Source organism: Lepisosteus platostomus, chromosome 10 (genome assembly GCF_059453375.1).
Source record: "Lepisosteus platostomus isolate fLepPlt1 chromosome 10, fLepPlt1.hap1, whole genome shotgun sequence".
NCBI classification, from domain to species: Eukaryota; Metazoa; Chordata; class Actinopteri; order Semionotiformes; family Lepisosteidae; genus Lepisosteus; species Lepisosteus platostomus.
This window is the reverse complement of record NC_142620.1, coordinates 49,630,019-49,643,462: the sequence shown is the minus strand read 5'-3', so window position 1 is coordinate 49,643,462 and position 13,444 is coordinate 49,630,019. Positions and strand designations below refer to the sequence as shown.

The 13,444-nt window shown below is 37.6% G+C and overlaps 1 protein-coding gene across 1 annotated transcript in view; it reads left to right on the top strand.

Annotated features, from left to right (window-relative positions):
• Window positions 1-7,444: 7,444 nt before the first annotated feature.
• Window positions 7,445-13,444, top strand: part of il1rapl2 (interleukin 1 receptor accessory protein-like 2) — a 299,082-nt gene continuing 293,082 nt past the window's right edge. Inside the window, exon 1 of the mRNA XM_088596851.1 lies at window positions 7,445-7,562. The gene's annotated coding sequence lies outside the window, so the exon portion shown is untranslated. The remainder of the gene's footprint in view (window positions 7,563-13,444) is intronic.

Genomic DNA, 13,444 nt, shown 5'->3' with positions numbered 1-13,444 from the left:
ATTACTTTGGATTGAATTGGAAATTAATTTATTGGTAACTCAACCAATACTTTGTTTACTTAAGGGATGCAATTCTTTCAATGTTGAAAAATAATAACTATTACACTGCCAACATCACAATAATGGCACTGAATTGTGGTTCGCACATATAAAAAACAACATAAATCTCACATAATAGGCCTGAATGGAACACAACATTGCTGTGGCAGCAGCATTGATATTGCTAAAAATGGTTATCTAAGATTTTAACACATGATTCACTTTTATGAGGAAATTATCATTTTGCTTGTTGCGGATATACAGAATATAACCAGGGTTACAAATGAAGAGGATACAATTTGTCCTATCCCAGTCCATTTGATTGCTAGTCTAAAATTGATCTGAGGATCTCTACCAGCTAATTCTTGAAAGATGTCAGGTACTGTATCAGCTTAGGTAAAATGTCTGGGTAACTTGCTCTTACTCCCATCACCCTTCGTGTAAAAATGGCTCATGTTCTGAGTTTTCAATGCACTTTCTGTAGTTTCAACTGGTTTGTTTTTCATCATTAACTCCAGTTACTCAAGTCCTGCAACGTTGTCCATGATTTTAGTTACTTAAATCAGACCTCCTTGTAGTGCCAGCAGCCATGTCACCCTGCCCACTGAAGCTCAGCAGGTGTAAGCCTGGTCAGTACCTGGATGGGAGACTCGCATTTAATGGCAACGTCAGCTCAAAGATTTGGTTCAAACCACCAAATGGAGATGGGCATGCCAACAAGCGGACCCTGCTGATGCGGGATTAACGCTAGGATGAGAGAGAGAGACCTCCTTGTAGTCTTCTCAATTCAAGTCTGAAACTATTTTGTTTCTCTTTGCTAGTCAGCATAGGAACACCCGGTCAAGGAGGAAACTGGACACAGAGCCACTTGAAACTTTAAAAGAGTAACAAAGCTTAGTGGCTGAGATGGGAGACAATGGCCATGGGTCAACAATATCCACAAATTGTACTAAAAAAACCCATCTCAGACCCCGTCTGGGGTCTGCATCAAAGCACCTAAGTGATACTGCAGGCATGTGGCAAAGTGCAAAGTGTTACGTTTGACAAAAACCCAACTTAGTGCATCACTTAGTCAACACCATCCATAGTGTTAAGCATGGTTGTGGCAGCAGTATGCTTTAGTTCTGTTTCTTCCCAGTAAGCTTGTTGATGGGAACTTAGATGGAGCAAAGCACTGGCACGTCTAAGTTACAGTTACTTAGAAGTCTTCTGTTTGAGCATACATGTTTTGAATAAAACTATGAAGTTCCAAAGGTGTGCGTGAATAATTTTCAAATTTCACGAAATGGTGACAAAACCATCTGAGAGTAAAGCCAGGGGTGGTCACAGAAGTCACCGAAACACCAACACTATTTGTTGTGCAGAAAATATTTACAAAAAGAGAAAAAGACGTTCAGCAAAAGCAGTCAATTGTAATTCTTCAAAGAACACTCCAAATAGCGGTTTCCAACAAACACCAGGCTGTTATACCCAGAAGGAGACGGTGACAAACACTAACCAGGCTTTGACAAAGACTAACTTGCTGCCCTATGACAACCAGGTTCAATACTCTAAGCTCCACCGCCGGCTCCAAATAATAGATAATAATAATAATAATAATAATAATAATAATAATAATTGCTTACACTTATATAGCGCTTTTCTGGACACTCCACTCAAAGCACTTTACATGTAATGGGGACTCCCCTCCACCACCACCAATGTGCAGCCCCACCTGGATGATGCGACAGCAGCCATAGTGCGCCAGAACGCTCACCACACATCAGCGATCAGTGGGGAGGAGAGCAGAGTAATGTAGCCATTTCATAGACGGGGATTATTAGGAGGCCATGATTGGTAAGGGCCAATGGGAAATTTGGGATTTTTAATGACCACAGAGAGTCAGGACCTCGGTTTTACATCTCATCCAAAGGACGGCGCCTGTTTTACAGTATAGTGTCCCCGTCACTATACTGGGGCATGAGGATCCACATGGGTCGCAGGGTGAGCGCCCCCTGCTGGCCCCACTCACACCTCTTCCAGCAGCAACCTTAGTTTTTCCCAGGAGGTCTCCCATCCAGGTACTGACCAGGCTCACACCTGCTGAGCTTCAGTGGGTTGTGAGTTGTGAGTTGCAGGGTGATATGGCTGTGGAGACTCCATTTAACCCAGGGATGAGACAGGCCCTATAATCTTGATACAACATGGATAAGGTCATGACTGTGTATCCATAACAGATAAGACAAATACCACACTACCATTACATACATTAACTCAATTACAATCATTTACATGAAGTACAAAGAGAATGACTTTGTTGCAGGATCTGGACAACAGGTGAAAAAGACTAAGACTTGTGAAAGACCTCACCATGTGACGAGGGTCTGCACCACCCCTTCACAACATAATACCATAAGAAGTGGCTGAATACTTTCAGAAGGCACTGTATATTTTGTCTACTGCATGTAATATTATCCTCTTGTCTATATTACATGCTTTCTGCCACGTGTTTTCCTGTGTTTTCAGTTGTGTTTAAATCTTCTAATGTGTTTGCTGATTCTCCTAATTTTTTATTCTCTATGAACAGTATAAGACTTTTGGCTTATATGTTTTATTAACATGTATAATTTACTAAAAACCATAAATTATTCTAATATTCGTTTTCATTTTCACTTAAAACATATTTCCATTTATTTCTTACTTCTATATCTTCTTTATTCTTGTGGTCTTATTTTTGTTCTCTGGATTCGCTTTGGATCTTCATTTCTTTTAAAGTTACTGACTGTTTTCATGCATTTACCCACTGTATGTTCATGATGGTGTTAGATTGTTTTGCTAACTTTATTTATCCTTGGCATGAAATTGAAAGAGCACTGGATTTCTGGCTTCTTGTTTCAGAATTGTACATATAGAAAACCATATTGAATCCCAGTTCCCGAGCTGACTGAATTAAGTAATGTCAGTATGATTCAAGGTTCTGTTCTGTTGACTTACTCCTGTGGACGTGTCATGCATTCATTTATTGTAACAGATGACTATATTAGAACATTTACAACGAAATATGCAGATCTTATGTAGGCGGATTCTTATCCTTAATTCTCCAAATATATAATTTACCTATCAAAAGATTTTTGTTTTACCAGCAGTCAAACACTATTTTAAATTCTTAATGAAATTGCAGCACACAGCTTTGAACTTTGATTTTTATCCTAAAAAACATTTGTCCAGGTAGTTTTTTAAGTGATTTTATTTTTTCCACCTTTTTCTAAAAAGTGCTGCTTTAAATAACATACTTCATGTAATATTTACCATGCACAGTGAAAAGTGCATTTGTTCATTAATAACACGTTGTCAGCAGTTTTATTTCTTGTTTCCTGTGCTGGAGTTGATGCTAAGGTAAGTTGAAGGATTTGTGCATTGGAAAATGAAACTAAATCTGGCAGGTGGAAGCAGAAAATATTGGCCCAGAATTAGAATATAGCTGAAACTTTGTGAGTTTCATTCCATAAACAGCCATGCCTGGCCATCGTGCACCCAGAGATCTTCCACTCTTGAGATGAAATGAATGATGACAGAATTTAACTTTTCTGCAAGGACACTGAGCAAATTTTGATAGATAGCTTCCTGTGAGGCAGTGTCTGTATTTTTTTTTCAGCAGCAGCATGAGGTTGCCAAGAACATTTAAGTAACTCATAAATTATTTACTGTACATAGTGTAAAGATCTGTGTCAACGGGAGATCTTGAAATGTAAAGTTAAATAATCATTTAATTATATCTTATTAACAATGAGCTTTAGCATATGCCTGGTGTCTTTTTTGATGTGCTTTATGATTTATGCAACTGAAAGCATCACATATTATCCTTTAAAATGTTGTTCTTAAAGCATCTATACATTTGCACATTTCAGAATGGCTGAACCAGTAAAGGCCCTCACTCAGAGACACAGACTTTGCAGCTTTAAACCTGGGTCATCGTTAGTTTTCATGTGTGACATGTGGCTAAGGTCCTCTCTTATAGTGATGTCATTAAGAAATGCACAGCTCCTCCAGTTAGCTCTAACTCTCCCGGAGGGTACTATGGCGCCTGTACACGCTCTGAAGATGAATGGCTTTGACAAGTGGATGCCTCAGAGGAGCATGTCTGCAGGTCTTCATTCCCCCGGTGCAGAATAAGAGTTGTAGCCCTAAGCCAAATCCTGAGACAATTAGGGATTCCAAACTGGGTGGTTATATAATACAGTGCATAAATAATTGCAGATTCTTTTTTAAAAAAGACACAATTCATAATGCTATGCCTACTCAGTATAGATATACACAAAGCTCGTAACCAGTTTTTCCAAAGGGCTGTAAAAGGACTCAGTTTTTACATTAATTTCCAGATATTTAAAATGCTAAACTGTCTCTTCCCTCTTTTAAGGTTTAATCAGAAACCATTTCATGAAAATCCCTTAAGAAGGAGAGATAAGTGAGTCACCAGATAAGGACATCTTTCTATTATTGCCTAATCCAATAGATGTATGAGTTATTGGACTTCAGTCTTGTGCCTAATATCTGTTTCCCTTTTCACTGCAAGACCTAAGGGAAGCTTAAAAAACATTTGACTAAATAAGTGACCTGGTGAAGGAACACAAAAAAATTTCACTTGCCATTTGTGTAATGCTAATCTTTAATTTGAAAAAGTCCCTCCAGGGACAAGATGAGCATTAAGGGCTCAAGGAGAAGTGACTGATTTGCAGGATTCCTACGAAAATCCTTCAACCAGATTACTAGCTGTTTAAGATGATATGAGCCTTTCAAACGTTATTTAATTATGTGTGTAGTACCTGCCTAGCTCCTGAGATATTTGTAATTCATATTCACAACTGCATTCTTCAATACCCCCAATTTAAAAATGCTGGTGTTGAGACGAGCAAGTGCTTCCTACAGCACTTCGTGTCAAAATATCTGCAAATAAGGTGCAGAATTACTGTTTAAGAGCGTTTAGTGCAAAAAAATAAAGAAGCAAAACTCCAAGTTCTTTTTTGTCAGTGTCAGTTGTCCTCCTGTACTGGATAAACATCTGCCATGACAGGGAGCTCCAGTGATTTGTCTTTGGAAATATTCTTCTCCAGCTCAAGTGTGCCTTGAAAGGATTTATGAGTAATCACTTATTTTCTCCTGTGCCCACAGTTCTGAAGTAACACTTTTCCCTGTGAGATGTTCTTTCAATTAAGTGCAGGATCATTTGAGCCTCTGGTTCTTTTTCTCTCTTCTTTTGATGTTCTGAACAAAATAATTGATATGCAAATTGTAGAGTCAACCTTAGAATGCAAGAAAGGTTATTGATGAGACAAGGCATTTTGGGCCATTTTGCATATCCGGTAGTTAGGAGCGTCTTTATGTAAATCCGATGGGTAGAATGCTTTTGAGTATGTTGCTTCAGTACGAAAAGACAACTTCACAGAACATTGTGCAGCTTCAGTGTGTTGACAAGGAAATAATTTAATCTTTTTGTTTTCTTACAAAACTTCTAGTTTGCAGAAACTTCGGCAAGATGGATTTTAAAATAATTGCCCTGATAAGTCAGGATGGAATCACTGCTATTTTATAAATTATTCTTCAAAGTGAGCCTGTACACAGATGTACAGCAGAAGGCAACTTCATACCAAAGTCAAGGACTGGCATTTTTATACAATGATATAGTAGTTTCAGCATTAGTTAATATCATGCTAAACTGAGATTTTTTTAAGGCTGAATTTTCTTCTTTAGCTTTGCACAATAAAATAATCCAAAGATTTAACTTGATATTTGCAAGGGTTTTTGCTTCAGAGGCTCCAGACCCTGAATTGAAAGCAATGTGATGATGATGTTTAGTCTTTCCACAAGAGACCAGGGCAGAGATGAAGGTCCCAATTATTACATTTTAAGATAGCTGTACTACAAATTAGCCATTTTATGAATGACGAAACTCATACTCTTGAGGTAAAGAATTAATTTAACAAATTCCGTGAAATTTCCGAGAGATGACACCTTGTTTCTAAACTCTGGTCCCCGTGGGCTCTGAGCTATGTTGAGCTACCTATTGGCAACCAAAGTGTTGTTTGGAGAGATGGAAAAAAAAGGACAAAAATAGCTTTTAGAATATAGCTTGTCATTGTGAATAACAGAAACATCCATGTGAAGACTGATTTAGACATCCACATTTCTTTAATGCTAAATCTAACAACAAAACTAGTATTGCTGTTTCTTTTGTAAGATAGGTTTGAAAGACGCAAGGTTTTTGTTGACTTTGTACACTTTTGAATGTACATTTTCAAAGTGAATGTTCCATTTCTACTAATATGAACTTTTTAGAACTGTTTTACAGAAGTTAAAGTTTTTTTGTGTTCATTGAATAAATGTGTCTGCAGAGACTGCCTTGATGGATAACATGTAGATTTTATTCTTGCAGTCCAAGATTGTGCTCTGGGACATCTGGCATTGTGTGTTGTGTGTCTTGGAAACTATAAATGTAATAATTCTCCTAGACAGAATCTATACAAAAGTATGAAACCTAAACTTCAGCTAATAGTCTTGAGTGTTTTTGTGACATAACACAGAAAGAATGCTTCAACCTCTGCGTGGAATTAAGCAATCACCCTACCAATCAATCACACCTTTGTAGGCATATAAACATGCACCTACCCACACCCACACACAAGCAAAACACTCAAAAGGGTCATCAAAGTGTTGAGTCACACTCACTGAAAGATTCTAGAGCAGCCCACATATTTATGATAAAAAAATATTTCTATTAGGTTTTCTGATCTTCTTGTGTCTTTACTATCTTTCATCACAGTTCTTATAATCATATATGTAAGCCTTTATCTGTAATTTGCTATTAGTACGTTATTCTAGGAGCATTGATATCATATACAATCATTATTTTAAATGTAATGGTTGTTTCGGTAGTTTTAAGATGACCATATTCTGGTCCCTTAAAGTCACACACATCTAAACTAGCCTATCTTTGGAGTGTGAACTATTCAGATTAAGTGCAGTAAGTTAAGACACATTTGTCATCAGAATAACGTTGATTTAAACTTCAATGTGTTTGTATTTATTTGCTTGATAATCACCGTCAAATCACCGTAAAATACTCTAAATTAATTTCAAATTTTGAGTCTGTTTTGGTGACCAGTAAGGGCTCTATAATGCAAATCTTGAACGTCAAAAAGAAAAAAGTTTAACAACACAAATGAGATACTGTAAGATACCGTTACTACAGTATATCATTAAAATTGTTAGCAAGAGGATTATATTTACTGTTTTTGGGACTAGTAAAGAGATTAACAAGTGCTTCACAGAACAAATCGACAGTGTTTATGCGGGGGCGTGTTCACTGTGGAGGCGGAGCCTCGGATTAAGGGCGACGCGTTGCCTTAGCAACCACTGCGGCCCTGGCTGATTAAGGAGGAGCGCTAGCTAAGCACACTGAGCACCTCCCAGAGGGACGAGCAGACTCCCGCAGGGGGAGACCCTTCCAGCCACAGCCCCGGGGGGGTGGACTGTGACGCGAGCGTAAGGTTGTCGTTTTCCCTTCTTTTGATTATTTTCCCAGCCTGGACACCGCTGTGCAAAGCGGTTTATTTTTCGGTTTTCGCTAGACACCGGTGCCTCCGCCCCCTCAGAAGGGGCGTCGACTTACTGGTGCGGGACGCGTCTCCTCCCACTCCCGCACTGTTCCAGTGTTTAACAAAGACGATAATCAGCCTTCACCAGAAATATCTTCTTTGTTTTCTTTTCAGCTCAGCTCAAATTGACCTAACTGTTAAATTAGATTTCTGTGTACTATTTTCTATAGGTAAAACTATGAATAAAAACTATATACTGTATTTCATGCAGCTATACAGAGTTAATATATCTGATTTTGGAACCCCATTCAACTGCAACATTTAAGTTAATGCAATCTTCAGTATAACTTTTACGTATATTAAACACTTTAGTGCAGACACTATATTGTATATGGTTAATTTTCCTTTCTTTTCTGATACAATAACCCAACTTTTTTATGCAAATGTTATTTGTAGAACAAGTGTGTTGGAGCTTTCCATAGGCGTAACAAAGCATGTTGTCCATATAATGTTCTGTATTGCACAAATGCTTTTTTAACAGTCCTTAGGATTTATGGGGAGGCCAGTTGCACACTTCTTTCTTCCCTTGCTTGCAGAAATTCTTAAAGACTCGGGAAGTAAACAGCTCTCAAGATGTCCCAAGGTGTATATGTATGCTTCAGGGCCCAACAGTAAATTTGTATATACATTCAAAGACAGTTAAGTTTGGTCTACTGGTTATATTTTAATGCTTTTTAATTAGCTGCAAAATTGATGCCAGTTCTGCAAATGGAGCACATATTGATCATGTCATGTTTTTACAATTCTGCTATACAATAAAATAGACCACTGCCGTAGCTTATGAATTACTAAGGGGAAAGACTCAAGCCCTATGGATGCTTATTTGAGTTGGCAAAATCGCCTTTAAAATCACCAGGCTCTGTGGCACTCGCATAACATGATGTTATAAAGGAAAGCAAGTTTTTCTTTCCTCTTTTTTTCACTCGCAGTTTCTATTAATGATACGTTTTTCTGTTTAGCAAAGGCCTTTAACAGAAACTTCTTCCCCGTTAACAACGTTTGTGCTCTGTCTCTCTCTGCTGACCCCCTTAGAGCTGACAGAGTGTCTGGGGAGAGAAAGAGAGCATGGAAAGAATAATTGCATGATAGTTTTCTAAGGCTCCTCTTTAACATGTCCTTTGAAGTAGATAGTGCAGGGGCAGCAGTGTAGAGTCCTGGTTAGCATTCTGGAGTCAAAACTGGAAGGCTATGGATTCAAATCCCAGGTTTTATCCTTGAGCAACTACCCAAATATCCAGCTATATAAATGATTTCAGAAGCAGATTAGTTTGAGCAAGTAACCCTTCAAATTAATAGAATAGTAAGGTAGTGATATCAGACATGAGCTGAATTATCATGAGAACTGTAATCAGGTGTGTTGATAACATGGAAAGACATTTGTCTTATAAAACCAATACAGAATTTGCAAGAAATATTTTCAAAGTTCTGTCTGTGCAGAAAGAATCACCATCAGCCAGCATTTAGCTAAACATGATAAGCTATAAACCTAAAGTCATTTATCTATACCATATGTATTTTTTAATTTTGCATGCTATAAATAATTCAGTTTTTTTATTTCTGTTCTTTGGAACTTCTGCCCCTCTTACGGTTAAGCCCGAGGAGACAAAAAGCAGGACATCTTCAAGAAGATACTGTAGTGGAACAGTTTGTGCAGATGGCTTCCTTTCTGTTAATCTCCTCCCTAGTTTTTTTTTATTCTCCATGAATGTTCAGTGTTGCCAGAAGAAGATTTAGAAGCAGTCATGTCTAAGAAAAAAGAGAATAGATGCACTTAAACAAGTACATGATATCAAAAGGAGATAAGACTTTAAAGTTCTTAGAACTGTTTATTTCTGCAATGAATCTGCTTCTAGAATTCAACCTGAGTTGCAGGGGTGGCCAGTTCTGGATGTGGAGAGTCACAAGCATGCATGTCTTTTAGGTCAGCCTTAAATCATTGATTTGTGAAGACCTGAAACACTTGAATTTTGAATAATTTAGTTAGTTACTTGGTACAATTAAGTCAGGGATGTCCCAGTGGTCTTTGAGGTACAGGATATTGGCCTTGCCTAATTCTCTCTAAACGTAATTGAAAAATCCACATGCTTAAGTGGTCAAAATGAAATAGTTCCAGGTGTTCAGTTGTTTATTAGTGAAATAAAACCTAAAAAACTGGTGGATTGTGGATCCCTAAGATCAGGATTGAGCACTCCTGCTCTATTGCCCATCAGTGAAACTTGGTTTGGGAAACAAAGACATGCAGAAGAGTATAAGAGACATTACCAGCTTCAGTTAGCACTCAACTAATATGTACACTTGCCCCTGGCTGCCACCTGCCATCTCTGAGGCACCTCCTAGTGTCTGATTCTTGGCACCACTTACTTCTCCCGAAGTCTGCCTTTCTACCATGGAAGACTCCAGTGCTGTTGGGGAGCCCAGTCTATTGATAGCACTGACTGACTGTGCTATGAGAACTGTTACACAGTCTTTAAAGATTAAATGTTTCAGAACTGCATCTCGGACTGTGCAAGGAAAGTGGGATGCCACAAGACGTCTTTTCATCTCAGTGCCTGTTCCCCAGATTGCAATTGCAGCTGTAGGGTTGTGAAAGGTGCCTGGGGACAGAGTCTGTTCTGAGGAAATGGAAAGTCAAGGAGCCTCTTGAAGAACAGCAGAAGTGAGTACTCATGTCCTCTATGCAAGTCATCAGATTGCCTTGGTAGCATCCAAGTCACAAGGAATATCTAATTAATCGTCATCAATGAAAACTGGCTTTTAAGGTTACACAAAGAAATTTTAATAAGAGAGAGAGTCATATCCTCAAAGGATGGACTGTCACTTGAAATGTAATTGTTAAAAACAATATTATTTTTTCATCTCAAGCTTTTGTGTCCTGGAGTTGCTATATTAAAAATCATTATATGGAGAAATGAGCAGCACCTCATTAAGGCTATGACTCATCAGCTGGTCCTGAAATATGTTGATCAAAAGAGCAAGTGAAGTTTTCTGCTCCCTTTAACACAAGAAATGACAAACCAACAGAACCGACGATTCATTTTTTGCTCTGAGTTGGACTTCCTCCAAAATATTCTACAGCTGTGTACCTTTCAATATGTTTTACTTTTAATTGTGACAAATGATCCCAGGTAATTTTCACAGTTGATTTACATAACTCTTTTGCAATTGCTTGAGACAGACAAGTCATGGAATGCTAATGGACACTGTTGCTTTCAAAAAGGAGATGGCAGCAATTCGAACTTCAGTTGTTCTTTTATTTTTTTCTAATTTCTAACCTATAGATTCAACTCTGTATTCTAATTTCTGTCTTTTTGAAATGTCTCAGAAACTATACAAATTGCTTCATAGAAACATTGTAATTGAGAAGAAAGATTTATTAACAGTCTCATAATTTTCAGGCTTACAAGAAGCATCAGCATTAATCACTGATCTTATTAGGATAGCCATCTTCTCTCCACTTGCCTTCAGCTATTTTCAGTAATGTAGTATTTGACACTTGCGACAAGTTCACAGTTCTTCAAATAGAGCCTTTTTTGAAAGAAACAAAATGGATTTACCGCCCCATCACTTTCTCAGAGACCATCATGTATGTGGCAGGATTTCACAAATTACTGAAGCAGAATGCCAAAACCTGGCACCAAGCATAGCATGTGCAGGGATTGCCTTCTGCCTTAAATGTCTACATCAGTTGGTGTTTCTTTGAGTATTAAATACACTGAAGAAGCATATTCACAAATTTGGATATCTTTTAATGTTTGTGTGCACATCCTCCCGAGCCCACTGCGTGAGGCAGATATTGTCCTTTTATTTATATCTGGAAAATGTTTCGTGAATTGTACAATTTATACCTAGAAATGTCTTTACATACAGCCCCCTTTCAGATATCCCCAAATCAGCCTGTAGACACCTCTGAGCAAAAACTGTGTCTTAACTCCACAGTGCAGCCATTGAGGACACTCTCAATATATTTTAATTTCCTTAACTCAGCTAGCACAACAACATGCTCATACTTCAAGGAATAAGAAGTTCCCATAAAAGGCCTTATTTATCATTGTTTTCAGATGCTGAGTTTACACTGAAGAAACGCTGTTCTGGTACGCATGAAAACATGAGGACAAAAATGAAGCGAGCAAAGCCTTTTAAAAGGATTGGCTCCTAAGTGTGCAATAAATCCTCCTCTGTGTATAGTGTTGACATAAAAGTTCCTTTTTTCCCTTTCCAAATATTCAAAGCGAGCCTGTTTCCATGCAAAATAATCCCTTTAACATATGGTGGATGAGGTTTCAGAGGGAAAACACGAAGTGTGGTGGGGTAAAATGTATTGAACCGGTTAGCACAGGTTTGGGAATGTATTGAAATAGTTTGAGAGTTATCATACAGTATTTTGTCACTTTTCAAATCTTCCCTTTTCCTGAGGTTTCTCTGCTTTCAAATAAATCTGTGCACTGGCAAATTTGCTGCAGCTATGGCGTGGGTTTGATGGCTGACAGAACAAACCGTTCAAAAACTGGTAGAAAAACTACTACTTTTTTTTACATCAGTTTAGGATAAGTAGGCACACTTCTTTGTACAGACAAGAATGCTTTTATTTTCTCCAAGATTGTATTTACAGATCCTTTCTCTTTGCTCTGTGCTCCAGGAGATTACAGATTTAATTGTTATTCATCTTCTGCAGAAAGCTAAATCAATTGGAAGTAGTAGGAACCAGACGCATACTATCTCCAGAGGAACTTTTTTTTTGGTGCATATCTAAAATGTGATAAAGCTAAACTGTGATCTCAGCAAGCCAATAAAAAACAAAACATTGGAACTTGTTTGGTGCTTAACAGATGTCTGATTTAAATGTGAAAATGCAGCCAATACTGAATCTTAGGAATCAATCTGTTAGTTTAAATTAGCAAGCACAAAAAAGTCGGTCTCAAAACAGATATTCCTTTTGTATTCATTTACTCACAATTAAGATACTTACATTTCTTATTGATGTTTTGTTCTAATGTCTATTTGTAAGCATTGCATAAGGGTAGTTATGTATTTCCAGCTGTGATCAGAAAATGCATTGCTCATGGTATGGACTGCAGCAGTCCTGAGTCTACCTAAAATGCACAGGGTGCAAAGTGGGACTACTAGTATGCCAACCCATCCCTAATGAATATAATTAATTTTCAATATTCCTAAGTGCTGTATTATTTAATGTGTATTTTACCAGAATATGAAGTATTTATTAGGGAATTGATGCAGAATAAAACTGCAACAAGCATAAAGGAGACCCCTTTCCGTTACATAATAAGCTTCCATAATACAATACATGTTATAATCAAATACATACAATTTATACTGCAATACTGTAGGAATATATAGAAGGTTTTAGTATCTAAATATTAAAAAAATAGATAAAGTATGAAGTAAATATTGAAGCAGAGGGAATCTATTTTGTAACAAGGGGTACAGTATTGTGTCAGGCATCCTTTTCATAGACAGTACGTAGATCCACAATAAAGCTTGCAATTGTAAACTTTGAAAAGGTCACTGCAAAAGATTGACTATAATTTCTACAGTCTGATAACCTGTTTTTGAATACTGAACAGATGCACAGTACTGTATATGACCTGAAGCAAAAATAAAGCAAGGAGTTTGTAATTCTTACTCATAGCACTTAAGCAGGAACATTATAATTTGTCTTTAATGTTCTGATAGCTCGGCCTGCTATTTTTTGGTATAACTGTTCTGACGAAAGCTATCAAAGGGTCTGCACGCAATAAAAACTTTTTCTTCAAAAA